Source organism: Glandiceps talaboti, chromosome 11, assembly GCF_964340395.1.
Source record: "Glandiceps talaboti chromosome 11, keGlaTala1.1, whole genome shotgun sequence".
NCBI classification, from domain to species: domain Eukaryota; kingdom Metazoa; phylum Hemichordata; class Enteropneusta; family Spengelidae; genus Glandiceps; species Glandiceps talaboti.
The window spans coordinates 20,951,152-20,966,613 of NC_135559.1; the positions used below are offsets into that span (position 1 = coordinate 20,951,152).

General features: G+C 36.9%; 1 protein-coding gene across 1 annotated transcript in view; it reads right to left on the reverse strand.

Annotated features, from left to right (window-relative positions):
• LOC144442148 (von Willebrand factor D and EGF domain-containing protein-like) overlaps positions 1-15,462 on the reverse strand; it is a 141,267-nt gene that overhangs the window by 81,309 nt on the left and 44,496 nt on the right. The window lies entirely within an intron of this gene.

The window sequence follows — 15,462 nt, forward strand, 5'->3', positions numbered from 1 at the left end:
CGTCAACATCTCATGAATATTAATGAGCAATTTACGTAATTAATGGTTTTCGGTAATTAGGCTATACGTCAAGAATGCACACTTTAAATTCATTGTAACTTGGTACATACATGAAGCGCACCTGTCCTGAAAATATTATAGATTTAGCTTGTAGTTTGATAAGTTATTAGCATATTTTTGGTAATAAGACGTGGAGGCCACACAAAAGAAATCCGTTGTTTCTGGTCAGAAAATGTTACCTAAGTAAATTCCCTAAAGTAGCATTTAATGTAGGGAAAGTTATTTTGTGTTTTCCCTTGGATCTGCAGTCTGCATTGGCTGGACAAACAGGAGAGAAAAAAGATCGAAACTAGGTATTCAAGTGATGCAAACTGACCAGAAAACTTTTTTTTTCTTGGTCTTACAAACTCCTACATAACAAAATAGCATTTTTCTATAGGTTTACAATGGGTGCGGAGTTCACAAACTTAAACAGGTGAAATATTTATTTCACTTTGTCAAATATGGACATCAAATATCATTTTCCACATTTCACACACTAATGCGCAGATGAATAAAGAGAAATCGGAACTGTTTAGATTTTCGATTAGAAGTTTAGGAAGTATTATTTTGACCTCGAACCATCTCCTTTTTACCTGTGTTCTTTTCCGATTTCTCCCGATGACAAACTACCGCTGTTTGGTGCAAGGCATGTAATCGTTTATCTAGAACAGTATCTCAGGAAATAAATGCGGTCTCACATATTTATCAAGTGTAATAATCTACCATTTATACCAAAATGTATGTGGTCAAAATATGGAAAATAGTCCAAACGAAAGAGTTTGTTGAAATAGAGAGATTTCTTGTTACATTCGATATGTATGATCGTTTCAAGTCAACGATGTATAAAAGGAGGAAATAACACAACATTCAACCGTGTACATAAGATGAGATGAGATGTGATGAGGTGAGATAAGTTGATAAGTAAAAAAAATGTATATCGTGCCACTGAAAATCAAAGAAATTATTTTTCAGAGGCACTTCGCAAATCATAAAAATGAAATAAAGCCTGTCTATTAAAATACACAAAAAACAATATTGTAAACCGGATTATTCTACTATAAACACACTAAATTGATTATGAAAAGATGAAACAAAAAAAAAAAATATTTAAAAGACTATCAGGTGTAAAAGAAATATAGATGGAATTGTTAGATATTGTTGAAGAACTCAACCTGAAAATTTCTCATTAAAGGTTCAAACTAAAACTGATATACAATTAAAAGTATGCTTCCTTAAAAAGATAAGTCTTGACACTTCGTTAAAAAGGAAGTAAGGTTACTGTTCTTCATTGTTTGATTTCATATGGTAATCTATTCCATTGCTCAAGTGTGGCAGTTACACATGCTCGTTTTTCGTAAGTAAGGGACCGGCCAGTTCCTTTGGCCTGGGGGGGGGGGGGCGTGCATTGGTGGGATTTCACCCAGTTTTTTGAATTGGCAGTAGGGGGGGGGATCATGCTGTTTTGAAAATTGTGAATGGGGGGTCATTATGTTTTGGATTGTGATGGAAGATAACAATCCTTTTCTACAATGGCACATAGCCTTGTCTGAAATGTGGTCATCTAAATATTTGTTCTTGTCCCTGTTTCTTACATGAATTCTTTAATATTGCTTATAAGTCCAAACATTACAATACATATACAAATACATGTATTACCAAGCTACCACACTAGTTACAGAACATGTCATATAAATGCTTGGCTGTTTCACAATCAATGATTCACTTATATTGCACTTTTGGGGCAAAAGTGAACTTGAAGGTTTCGTAATGGTAATCTTCATAGATAGTTTATAAAAGAAATTAATCTAAATTGTTCTACTCGTCAGTATGAACTTGTCAGAAGGGATTAATACACTTTCTACTTTGGACACTACATGTTATTGACACCACAGATCACCACATCTCATCAGATTCCAGTTTCTACTATACACTAGGTATGACCACCTAAAGTTCTGGAACATACCAGTGACTTTGCTATACGTTTAATATTAATGCCCCATTACCAATGTTACGGGCCCATTTTTACGTGACATGGGAAACTCATTTAAATCTTACATTTATGTTAGCTTTTCGAAGCTTAGAAATATTACCTCAAAGGCTATGAATAACCTAAAAATTGCCTTAATAGAAGCCAAAAAACTCAAGATCTGACAGGGGGATAACCCCAAGAACTCCCTCACCCCCCAGAGGTCACCCATGCATTCAACCAACAATCGGATGCACCAACAACCTTTTTAAGAACATATTTCAACCCTATGTAAGTTATAAAGAATTACTTATAGTTTCTGATACTTGATGGTGCTGTCTTGTAAAGCAAGGATTAAGTTATTGCTTGAAAGCGTCTGAAGAGCCTAAATATTGGCTTTAAGAGTAACAATCCTCCAGGGCTTCTAAAGGGAGACCCCTTGGACCCCCCCCCCACATGAGGTGGACATATCCCAGTCTACCCCCTACCTCGTAATGTCAAGATGCTATCAAAGTACATTTCAAAAGTATTTCAACCCTATGTAGTTGCTTTTTACATGTTGGCGCTGTCTTGTAAAGCTTGGAAATTATTGTCTGAAGCTAGGGTCTGAATAGTCTCAAAATTGACTTTTCAGAGTAAAAAAACCCCAGGGCTTCTACGGGAGACCCCATAGGACCCCTACCCCATAAGAGATGTACATATTTCCTTCTCAAGCTTTTCCCTTCCTTTCACTGCCAAGATGCTATTGAACTCCTTTGGAATATATTTACCCTGTGAAGTCAATAATTATAATTATGAAAGTGCTATCGCAGGATCTTATAAAGTAGTTGCAGTTGATTTTCCAAACAAAAATTCTCTGGTTTTATACCATAAATCAGGTTTTTTTACGTTGATTTTGGAAAGGACTCTTGGATTACAGAATTACTTTCACCGTGTGTAGACATCAAGCAACATACAGCGTTACAAGTTTGTGGGACACTAGTCTTGAGGCTATTCATTTCAGTACGTGTATCTCGCATTGGTACGGCTCCAAATTTGACATTAACGGCAACAGCTGTATCCGACTGACCATAATCAACTGTGTGAACAAAGCACCATATTACAAACACAATATGTGAATGTACCATATATTATTACTGACATAGACTGTTCAGTTGTATCAAAGCATGAGTTCCAACTACCGTTATTATATCCATTGAGCTAGTTTATGCCAAACTGTGATCTATGAATTCAATAGATAACAACAGATAACCTCTAAACGAGAGGGACACATTCACACAAACATCATTTTCATACAGCACTCAAATTATTTTTATTATTTCCAAAACAAGCTCTTCTTCATTTTTGAAGTTTTTGTTTCCACACCCACACCCACACATATTATATATATATATATATATATATATATATATATATATATATATATATATATATATATATATATATATATATATATATATATATATATATATATATATATTATAAATGATATAATATATATATACATACATATGTTGTGTGTGTATGCATGCATGCATGCATGCATGCATGCATGTATGTATGTATGTATGTATGTATGTATGTATGTATGTATGTATGTATGTATGTTGGTGAGTATCAATCTGCTAAGACAGTGCTCTATACCGCAGTGGCAGAGCGCAATAGTTTAGTAGTAGTAGTACTGGAACTCTTTCTTGGTTGTAACTCGGAGTTTCATGCATCGTGCGATAATCAGACAACTTAGCAATGGAATTGTGTGAATCTCAATCACCAAGATGCTAAGTATTTATGACAAAAATAAGATTGCATTTGAATACTAAAAATTACTATACATGTGAGATTGAATTTTGAATACTGGTGAAACCGAAAGAAAAAAAAAGATGCATTCAGAAAAAAGTGATGTTGGTTACGTTGCTAGCAATCAACATGTGTATGTGTACGTGTCACTGGCATCCATTACATGGGTGTTAATTTTGTGTTACAATTATTGTAACTGTGTTGATGGTTTTGATGGGAAAAGACAAATCTCAACTGAAAATACAATTTTTATCATCAACTATAAATCATCATGTGGATGAGGGCGGGGATACCCAGATTTCGAGAATGAAGTAAACTGGCAAATGATGTTTCTTATCACCAAATATGACATTTGATCAACCCTGATATACCATACTAGAATTAGTGTAATAAAACAATCAATTACAGACTGCTTAGGTTATCACCACAAAAATATCAACAGTTATGTATGAAACTTTGCTCCTTTAATTACACCTACTTTGCTGGTGTGCTCTTTTCAAAGGCGTCTTTACATGTAAGTTCTATAGCACACTCTTCATGTGCTGATGAGTATAAATTAGCCTCACAGTCAAAATCAGTTTTAGCCAGTGTGAGAATATTCTCATATAGAGTCTCTGATTCAGCGTCATATATGAAAGTACTCAATAAATAATGTCTACATTAGATTACAGGAAATGGCTCTATTTCACAACTTCTTGTGGAGAGAAGGAATGTCTCACCCTTTATTTTCTTTGGCGAAAAAGATAACCTGAAATAGATTTAAAAACTTGTTACTCATACTTATGTATGTCAGAGTAGGTCAAATGATGAAAATGTGACTTGGAGAAAGATTTTAGACCCTTTTAACAGTCTGTAGAAATTGCATTTTATGTTGGGTGTGACGTGAGACCATTACCCCAGTCTCAATAGTACTATAGCTTGTTTGACTATTTAATTTGGCTGTCGTGATTTTCCAATTTGAGGCTGAATCAGAGGCTCTACGTAAGACTAGCCTCTGATTAGACTGGAAACTGTTTCTGCTTTTAGAACCAACTATATATATGTTCTGTGCTGCATAAAAGCATTTTTGATGCATACGTATATATATACGTATTGTTGTCAGTCACCATTTTGAGGGTTGCTCTCGATGAGGGCTCCATAATACTCCTTCCATTCATTGCCCGAATTAATATGCTTTGATAGATCAATGCCACTACATTGTCTGCCGTGAATTCGATATATTTTCAAGTGCCCCCTGTTTATCACCGCTTTTTTTTAAACTTCATCTCCAAATATTTCAAGTACCCCCCCCCCCCACTAAAACCAGCTTTCTTGCACAGTTACACATGGCATCGTGATTTCAACATACGCGCATGAAACTCGTAACACATTGTTACGTAGGTTTTCAAAACATCATATAGTCTTGGTTACCGGCAGTAATTATTGTTGCCTAGAATTGATGTGTAAACAATACACACATTTTGTTACCAAGGACACATACAGGCGTAGTGTCAAAATCGTTCACAAATGCACACCATCGTAGCGTGCAGACATTGTAAACGTGCGTTCAGACAAGGGGATGGAGAATACAGATGTGGACAAGTATATGTTGGCGCATCCTAACAGAGGTTGTGGGAGAGGGAGCCACATTGCTGGGAGAAGCGTACACAACCAAAGAATCGAACGACTATGGCAAGATGTATACTGTGGGAGTATTTATGTTTTTATGACTTATTCTATTATATGGAAGACTTGAGGATACTTGATCCTGTCAACGAGGTGCACATTTTTTTGCCTGCACCATGTCTTCCTGCCCAGAATAATAGAGTCATGGAGATGTTCACTGGAGGGTGGAATGTCCATTATATCAGAACAGCTGGAAACCAACCTCCAAACCAGCTATGGGTCAGTGGTCTTTTAGCCATTGCAAATTCCAGTGGTACAGTTGAAAGGGGGGTCTTCCAATCCACAGAACAAGTAAGTATAATTATATCTATACAAACCTGTTAGTGTGTTAATAAGACTACTTAGGGAAACTGACAAAACATACCTAATACAGGGTTGTAGACATAACTGTATTAGCCCTGTGGTGGTATAGCCACACACATATCTAGTACAGGGTTGTAGACATAACTGTATTAGCCCATAGCTGTTGTAGCAGCTTTGGATAACATAGCCCAATAACAGCTTTGATGTGCACAAGACTGACACATACTTTAATTCAACCTGTTTAGCAACTTGTATTCCCACTATTATGTATATCTTAGCATGGATGTGGAAAGTGGCAGTTTGAGCATCACGAACTTTTTCCTGACAGCCATGTACTGGCAGTGTGAGCAATACTGTATTATGGGTAAGAGTATTTCCTGCAGCCATATGAATCATGATACATACACGCATGGTTCCGAGATGTGCATTACAGTCTATGCATAGAGATGAAATGCATATCAGGTATACTTCTGACAACCATGTGGAAGAGCAGTAGCAAAACATACCCTGCAACATGGACATGATATACAATGTTCCTATTTAATCTTGCATATATGTTAGTTGGCATAAAATTTAATCCTGCATGTGTTTCAATCTCACATATTATTCCTTCAAAATGTTCCTAGATACTCACACCTAATTTTCTGTCACAGTCTCAGTTTGCCAATTAAGTGTTAAAATATAGATTGTATGTGTGATGGAATTCAATTGTTTTGCCTCAATACTTCATGATGTGCAACATTTCCATGTCATGTATCTAGTGAGTTGTTTTACTATAATTGTTTTATTATTTTTGATAAGTATGTAGTATTGACATTCATATACAATACTGTCATATATACATATGGACAGAAAAACAACACCTATCAGCAGGGTTGTATTGAAGTTATTAACTTAATTGTCTTCTATTCAGACCAAATTCTTTGCAACAGTTAGATTGGCAAAGTCAGGTTTCCATTATCTCATTTTCAAATTTCATTTGACAGGATTTGGAATACTATGGTGTTGATTGGGAAGGCCCAACTCCAACAAATGGACCAGAACTTGTAAGTTTAACAGTTCCTGATGTGGCAATACCACTTGAAGAGGAGAAATATAGCTAGAGAAGTGTTCATGTTGATCGACCCACTTGCAGAATCATCAAGTAATGGGATTGATATACATGTATATGTAGAGGCTCTTGACATAGTTAACTCTTTCCTGTTATGATAAAGTACCAGTGGTTGAATATTGGTAACAAACTAATGGAGTATTCAAAAAGGTCAAGGTCATGTTATGTTTGATGTCAAGACACTGACTAAAGGACAACAAAAAGACAGGGAACTATGAGTATTTTTATAAATTGCAGTTTCTAGTAAGTCATTGTATGGTTTTACTTCATCTACATAATGTGCATCATCTACATACACGACAAATAGAAAGTTGTGATGTTTGAGGGTTTCTTTCCTCCATATGGTTAATCAACATACCTTTATTTAATTTATTTTGTGCTCCCCTTGATTATTAATTGACAACAATTAATAAGTTCTAAACCAGAATGCATACCTTTACTTAAATTTATGTTGCCTCATCAGTATGCACATTCAACAAGTCAATCTCTATGGGCGTTTCGGAATTAACCCAATCTGTGGGCTCATCCACTTTAGCAATAATGCCCTGGGTTACCAATGAGTTCAGGGTTACCAATGAGTTCAGTTCCTGTTTCAGTCGTTCACTTAGTGCCTGTGGTACACGTCGTGGTGGGTGCACAACTGGGGGTACACTCCTTGGAAACAGCCAATGCCTTCAAAGCACTGCTTGTAGACATGCATTATCTGTTCTTTAGCTGTAGGGTCACCTAAGGTGTGTGAACTTAAGGGAAAATGACTACTGGTCATAAGGACCGACATGTAGCAAATACTGCTGGTCCTTAAGGAAAACTGCTGGTCCATATTCAATGCAGTTCACATTCACGACCTGTATCTACACCCCCCAATTACAGGTTAAATGATTTTGAACTTTAATATGATACAACATATCTTTAGATATACTAAAGTAAAAGAGAGTACAACGAATTGTTTACTATCCACTATTATTTCATCAATCTGTTCTTACAATTGAAAATTTCCACTCACAGAGTCAAAAAATACAACTTGGAAGTAAACTTGGCAGTAAATTTTGGATTCGCAACCAAGTAATTTTTTACTCTGTGAGGAGAGATTTTCATTTGTAACTATGAACCAAGAGACTATGAATATTCATTCTCGATTAATCTGTTCCTATACATGTAGACTATAGTGGCCTGAGACTGAATGTATTCATTCCATCATAGAAATACAGATCCATAGATTGTAGATAATATGGATGAATGAATGAATCAATAAATCTACATTATCTGCAATCTCTAAGAGCTCACAGTCCTCTCCTTACTCTCTGTACGATTCACTAAATTCTGAATCACATAATCCAAAGTCAGATTCATCGTCTGTGTCAACAGCTGATGTAGCTTTCCCACCCTTACCAAACTTAGACCACAAATTCATCACAAATTCATCATAGCAGAGGGTTTTGTCGCATAACTATCCCTCTTGAAAACTGTGTATTCGCTTTTATTTCAATTTCCATCCACACAGTGACACGGAGCGGTTTCGTCTACCTTCAGTCTTTATAAATATGTACTGAAGCCCCCCCCCCCATAAAGCCCTACCCCGTATACCCTACCGTGGTGTATTGAGTATCGTCTCTGACTGTTTGTGTAAGAAATCTGACCATGATGAAGAGAACTGTGTCTTACAGTGCGAGTTTTTTTGACGTGGGAGCATGATGTGTTGACTGTACTGTCCTGTTTCATCCACTATGTACCCGTGTTTGGCATGATGCAGTATTTTTCCAGATACAACAATGGCAACAAAAATGCAACATTTCTAAGTTTATACGTTGATTACAACATAACAGGACATACATTATCATATGCATCAAATTGACAGCAATCAGACTACGCATTTCTTTTACTGTTTTTACAAAAAAAACCTATATCGTACTGGAGATATCTTACGAAGTGTACCTGCCTTCTTTATTAGTTAAAACGCCATTTTCAGAGTAGTTTATATGTTTTCCGTGTTTGTTTTGATTACATTTACCAACTTTAATACCAGCCTTTAAAAACATTGTCTGTTTCGTCTTCTTCTTCGGAAGCTCATTTTCGCCTTCTAAATATCGCCACATACTTTATAAATACAACGTGGAACTGTCTCAAACACGTTAAAAGTTTCATACACGATGTAAAATAGACGTATGTGCTGAATGCGTAAGATGTGTCAGAATGTCTAAGACGTTATGATTAGTCAAGACACAAATAATTCGAGAAATCCAACCATGTGTTTGCTAACATAATTTCATAAAGTAAATGCTGTATGCTACATCATATGTGGACATGATACATGTATCAACATTGACAACAACACATAGCAAGCTAGCTCTGTGTTGCTGTTGCTTGACTTGAACGAGATGTCGAGAGTAAAATAGGTAACACAAGATGAGATTCATGTAGGTGAAATTGGATCTATCTTTGAATAAATGTTTTTATTTACTCCAAGTTTCAACTGGTCATAAGGACCGATATGTTGTTGTAATTCTGAAAAACTGTCGGTCCGAACGGAAATCTGTTGGTCTCGGGCCGAAGGACCGGCGTTAAATTCGCACGCTGGAGCCTCAGCCTCACCTTTGGAAGGCGATATATCATGTTGAGTGATGCTGTAATTCACAGTAACAAGTCCCATATCCTGGCAAGTAGGCAGGCCCAGTATTGTTGGACCCTCACATTGTACAACGAAAAATGAGCACGACTTGGAACCGGGTTTAGCCTTACGTGAGCGGCATACACGCTTCCAGTGATTCGGCTTGCCACATGCTCTGCATTCAGATCCGTGTGCTGGGCAGGAGGACCAGTCAGATTGGTCATGTACTGTGCCACAATTTCCACATTTACCAGTTTTAGTATGTGTACTCTGCCTAATCTGTGAAGTGCATCGCATAGCATTTGGACAGTACTGCTATCTACAGTGTTACGTATGGCAGTTAGCTGGGTACATGTGGCCTCTAATGTACGTGCGACGAAGCAAAAATAACACCGGCCTGGTGTCAATCATCCAGTTTCCACTGTAAAATACACACCTGAAGTTACTGCTGAGTTGTGTAACTTCGATCTCGCTTCTGACACCATGTAATGAGTTGGGGTTCGATATGTAGTGGGTGTGTGATGAAGAAGAGACACTGACAACGACAATGTGTATGAAAGTAACTGCGTATCTGTATTATATGATGAATAATTAATGAGGTCATGTAAGGTCAACAACAGTCTAGCATTACAACTCATGACACTATCATATCAAAAAATCCGGACTAAGTCATCAGAATAAGGGCCCCGACTATTAGATACCGTAGATAATGCACCACAAGACTGTCCATTGTTTGTGGACATCTTTCGTTGTAATCACAACAGAATGCTGCGTTCGTTTCAAAAGAATTTTAGAAGAATGTAATAAAGGAGGATTAATGTAAAGAATTGTTTGTACATTTCCCTCTAAGTAATCAATAGAAAGGTCATGTTTTGAAACGAAATATTCACTATATTAGTTTTACTATATCATTTATAGGATGCCAACCTGAACCTCTGACGAAGCAATCATGATCTGACAGACTAGCATGTGGCGTATGTGACCTTCTGAAAACCCTGGGTCAGGAATACACTAACTTCATTAAAGGAGGCAGCAATGGGAATATCCTTGTAAGTGACAGAGTTACATAAAATACATATACAATACATATACACAATGTCAGTTTCTCCAACCCCAATTACATACACAGGGCATGGTTTCACATATCAACAAAACAATTAACAACTAATATATAAATCTGATATTGCCATATGTTGTTCAGGCATCGTCAGCTTTCTCGTATACATTGTTCGTGAACCTCGCAAATAAGAGAAGACAATTCAAAATTCAAAGATGCAGTATGTTATATACAAGAGAGAGAGAGAGAGAGAGAGAGAGAGAGAGAGAGAGAGAGAGAGAGAGAGAGAGAGAGAGAGAGAGAGAGAGAGAGAGAGAGAGAGAGAGAGAGAGAGAGAGAGAGAGAGAATGTGCACATGTTTGTTTGTAAGCGAATTAAGATATAGGTCAAAAGATTTATACTTTTCACTTTTTCAGACAGGTTTTTGCAGAAGGTAGAGCAGTGACGTGTGCTTTTGCAAGGTCATCTATATCGTGATATTATTATAAAACGGCATCACGAGGTCATACGAAGGACATCTTTGAAGCCATTAGAGGTGCATGATCTACATAGATAGGTCAGTGGTCTGTATACTGTTAATACTATTTATTTACATGGTCCAACAATTACTATAACGTCCCAGGCGAAAAGTTACAAAGTGCGTTTAATATGAACATTGTTAAGGAAAAAAACCCTGAAAAAGTGTGTCTCAGTGTCTCAGAAACAAAAGACTCATTAGGAATATAATGTATGTGACTTTGTTCTGTTGTTTGGTTGTATTGCGTGCACTATATGGCTGTTGCATTGTACCTCATAGTAGCGGTGTAGCCAGTGTAAGGGGTAAACAGTGGTTACTAGCTGTGACTTTCACTGAGGGATCAAAGGTCGGTATTGTGTTTCAGTCTAGTGATGAGGATGGTTGTTGTGTTGTATATTTTGTGCACTATATGGCTGTTGCATTGTACCTCATAGTACCCCTGTAGTTGTTTTAAATGGCAAACGGTGGTTCAAGCTGTGACTTCCACTGAGGGGTCAACGGTCGGTATTGTGTTTCAGTATTGTGATGGTTGTTGTTATGTTGTATTGTATCCTTGCGTAATACTATACTATTTTATTGCATTGTATGCGCTGTGACTGTTGCACTGTATCCTCCCCATTAGCTATAATGGGGGGGGGGGGGGTGCTGATATACTGTATGCAACAAGACTCTTAAATATGTAAGACAGAATTACAATAGACAAAAACTGATACCACAAATGACAGAATGATTTGAAAGCCACTGTTCATATAAAAATCCCCTAACTTTTTATTCCTGGTTTCGTTTCATTCCGTTTCGTTTCGATGCGCCGATTACCATAAATCCTGTCATCCATTTTAACCAAGTCTCAGCTAGTCTGTGTCAGACATAAGCTGGCGAAAAATCACTGCCATCCACTTTAACCAAGTGTCAGACATAAGCTGGTGGCAAATCACTGTCGTCCATTTTAACCAAGTCTCAGCTAGTCTGTGTCAGACATAAGCTGGCGAAAAATCACTGCCACTGCCATCGATTTTAACTAAGACAGGTAACATCTGTCATACACACAATGTCTAAAGTTGAAATGTACATCATATAGTAGCCATGTAGTTGTGTTCCTTGTCTATATCAATTATATGACCTCCACGAATAGGGTAAAGGTCAGTATGTGTAGTGATTCAATTGCCTTTGTTGTAATTTGTATTAGTATTTTGAATTTTGAACTCAGACCTTTAAAATATGTACTGTGTAGGGATAATGTAGTGTAGAGGTAATGTGGTGTGACGGTCAGCAATCTCTATGAGGATGGCCACACAACTCAGACCTTTTGAATATGTACTGTGTAGGGATAATGTAGTGTAGAGGTAATGTGGTGTGACGGTCAGCAATCTCTATGAGGATGGCCACACAACTCAGTCCGTTTAAATATGTACTGTGTAGGGATGTAAAGTGTAGAGGTAATGTGGTGTGACGGTCAGTAATCTCTATGAGGATGGCCACACAACTCAGACCATTTAAATATGTACTGTATAGGGATGTAAAGTGTAGAGGTAATGTGGTGTGACGGTCAGCAATCTCTATGAGGATGGCCACACAACTCAGACCTTTTGAATATGTACTGTGTATGGATAAAAAGTAAAGAGGGTTTTGTGGTGTGACGGTCAGCAATCTCCAATAGTTTGGCCACACAACTCAGACCTTTAAGATATGTACTGTGTTGGGATAAAAAGTGTGGGGTTTTGTGGTGTGACGGTCAGCAATCTCTAATAGTTTGGCCACACAACTCGGACCTTTTAGATATGTACTGTGTAGGGATATAAAGTGTAGAGGGTTTTGTGGTGTGTCTGTGTCAGACATGTATAAGTTGTTGACAGATCACCATCATCAATTTTAACCTAGTGTCAGGTAGTATTTGTCAGACATACAATGTTGTTCTATTCTACCATACCTCATAGTATATGTAGTTATTTGAAGTGGCAATTTACATCAATTATGCGACCTCCACGAATAGGTTAACTGTCAGTATGAGTGTGTTTCGATGTAGCGATCTCTTGGTTCTATTAATAATATATGGGGTAATGTTACTGTACGGTATAGTATATCTCCAGAGAGCTATTAAACATACATTCAAAGTCAGTTCAGTGGATAGCACACATTGCTATTTTCCTTGTATAAATATACTCTGAAGAGAAACATAGAGAGGTACATTTGTTCTACAACTGGATTTGAGAACAATACACAGCTCCTCAAATTGTCAAAAGCTTAAAAACATTCTTTGCCGCCAATACAACCATTCGTTACATAATGGTTTTCAATTCGACTTGAAACAGTTTATATTTCACTGGTCAATACCAAATGTCTTGATATACAAAAGATTGCCACCTTATTTACATGTCAAGTACTGGTCAATACCAAATGTCTTGATAAACAAGAGAATGTCATCTTATTTACATGTCATTATTAATTTAAGCACTGGTCAATACCAAATGTTTTGATATACAAAAGATTGCCATCTTATTTACATGTCATATTCATTTTAGCAATCACCCTTTATTGTTTTCTCTTTAGTATAGACCTTGAGGAGCATGGTGATGTTACTCATCATGGAACCAGGTGAAAATGTCCACGCAACGGTCATAGACCTTGACAACAATTCCGAAGTGTAGTTGAACGACGAATACGAGATGGAATAAACATTGAAAAGACGAGGGCAGGCCTTCTCCGACAAAGAGTTTTTATAGGATAACATTGTCTAAAAGCGGACATTTTGAAAAAAAAATTAAAGATAAAGTGAAAGATATTGAGCGAGAGCTTCCCCTCGACGAAGCGTTTCTGTGTAATATTATCGACAATATCAGCTAAAAGTCTAACATTTTGAATAACCTTTTGACTGAATACTCAGATGAGGGAGGGCTTTTCCCGACCGACAAAGCGTTTTTATTCGACAGTATTGTCTAAAAATCTAATATTGTTAAAAAGTTAGACTACCCAGAAGATAGAGGGTCATTCCCGACAAGATTTTCTGTAACCATCGTAAATATTTGACGTTTAGACGATAATCCGGTAATGAAATTTTGTGCAATGTCGCGCTTGCATGAGTTCAGCATTCCCGTTAATTTCTTTTATCTCATAGGTTGCAGTATAGAGAATGCAAGTATTCAATAAGTAATCAAAACAATGCTTTTGTTTTTACTTGCATCCTATACTTCCAGTCTACTTCTGTTTTTTTTTTTATGTCGACAGCTTTTTTGTTAGTCTGTAAGGTACGCCATGACGGGACGCCCTCACACATCGGCCAAACTCTCCTTGAGAGGAGGTCGGTAAGGGAGGAACGTCACGACGTATCTTACAGTCTACTTTTTTGTGAGTAACATTCATCAGGAAATCGTTTTTCAAAATAACGTGAGTTCTATTCGTGGTCATATGCATGTAGGTACAGTGATGCACTCAGTATCTATTGGGATCGTGTCCGTAGAGTGAAGCTGTCTGGTAAATGTAGACTATATGACTGTAAATCATCACTTATATTGACACCAAATGACCGTTTTAAAAGATAAAAAAATGAACATGTGGAAAGGGGCTAACATTATTTTCTGAAGTCATAACTAGAGGGCGCTACACTAGAAGAAATATTTTCTTGATTTCCTTGAATTTCTTTGGGATTTTATCATACAGTCCGAGGCTGGTGTCGCTGTTTATGAGAAAAATAATTGCGATCATTTCATTTATTCATTTTTGTTTTCCACTTACTCTCGGCTACTCAGCTCACCGCTGATGGATCGCTTGATGGCCGGGGTAGACTGGTGGTGGATAGTCTTAGTAACCGAGACTGTATACACAGTTGCCACTTGGACAACCAACACAAATGTGTTCGCTTTAAGTGGTTACCATGACCCAAAACCTGAGACAATCAGAATCGATTTCATACTGACAAAGTTTCACTTTGAATCGAGTTGATAAAGTATTTCATATTTTCTACAATTTAATTATGTCGGCTGTTTACAATTAAATAAAGATAGCAATACCATTTTCACTGTTGTGTCTATGACACAAAATCATTGGGATAGGCAATCCATTAAAATACTTAGTCATGGACATCTTTATCGACGACGAAGTTAATCGAATTTCGGAAATGAATAATTTTCATAAATGTGACTTGGAAATTTGGAACAAGCATTTGTGAGATAGCTAGCATGGTTGAAAAAAGTGTGTTCGAATTCAATAATACAGTTTGCACCTTACCTTTGTGCATAATGTGATGTAATGCTACACGTGACATATGAAAAAACATGGTGAGGTATATGAGCCAATTACTTTTTATACCTATATTTAATTCAATACAAATTCTGGAATGTTCAGAGTATCATATCGGATATGTCATAGGTATTCTCCGTTACATACACATATACATATGAATGCC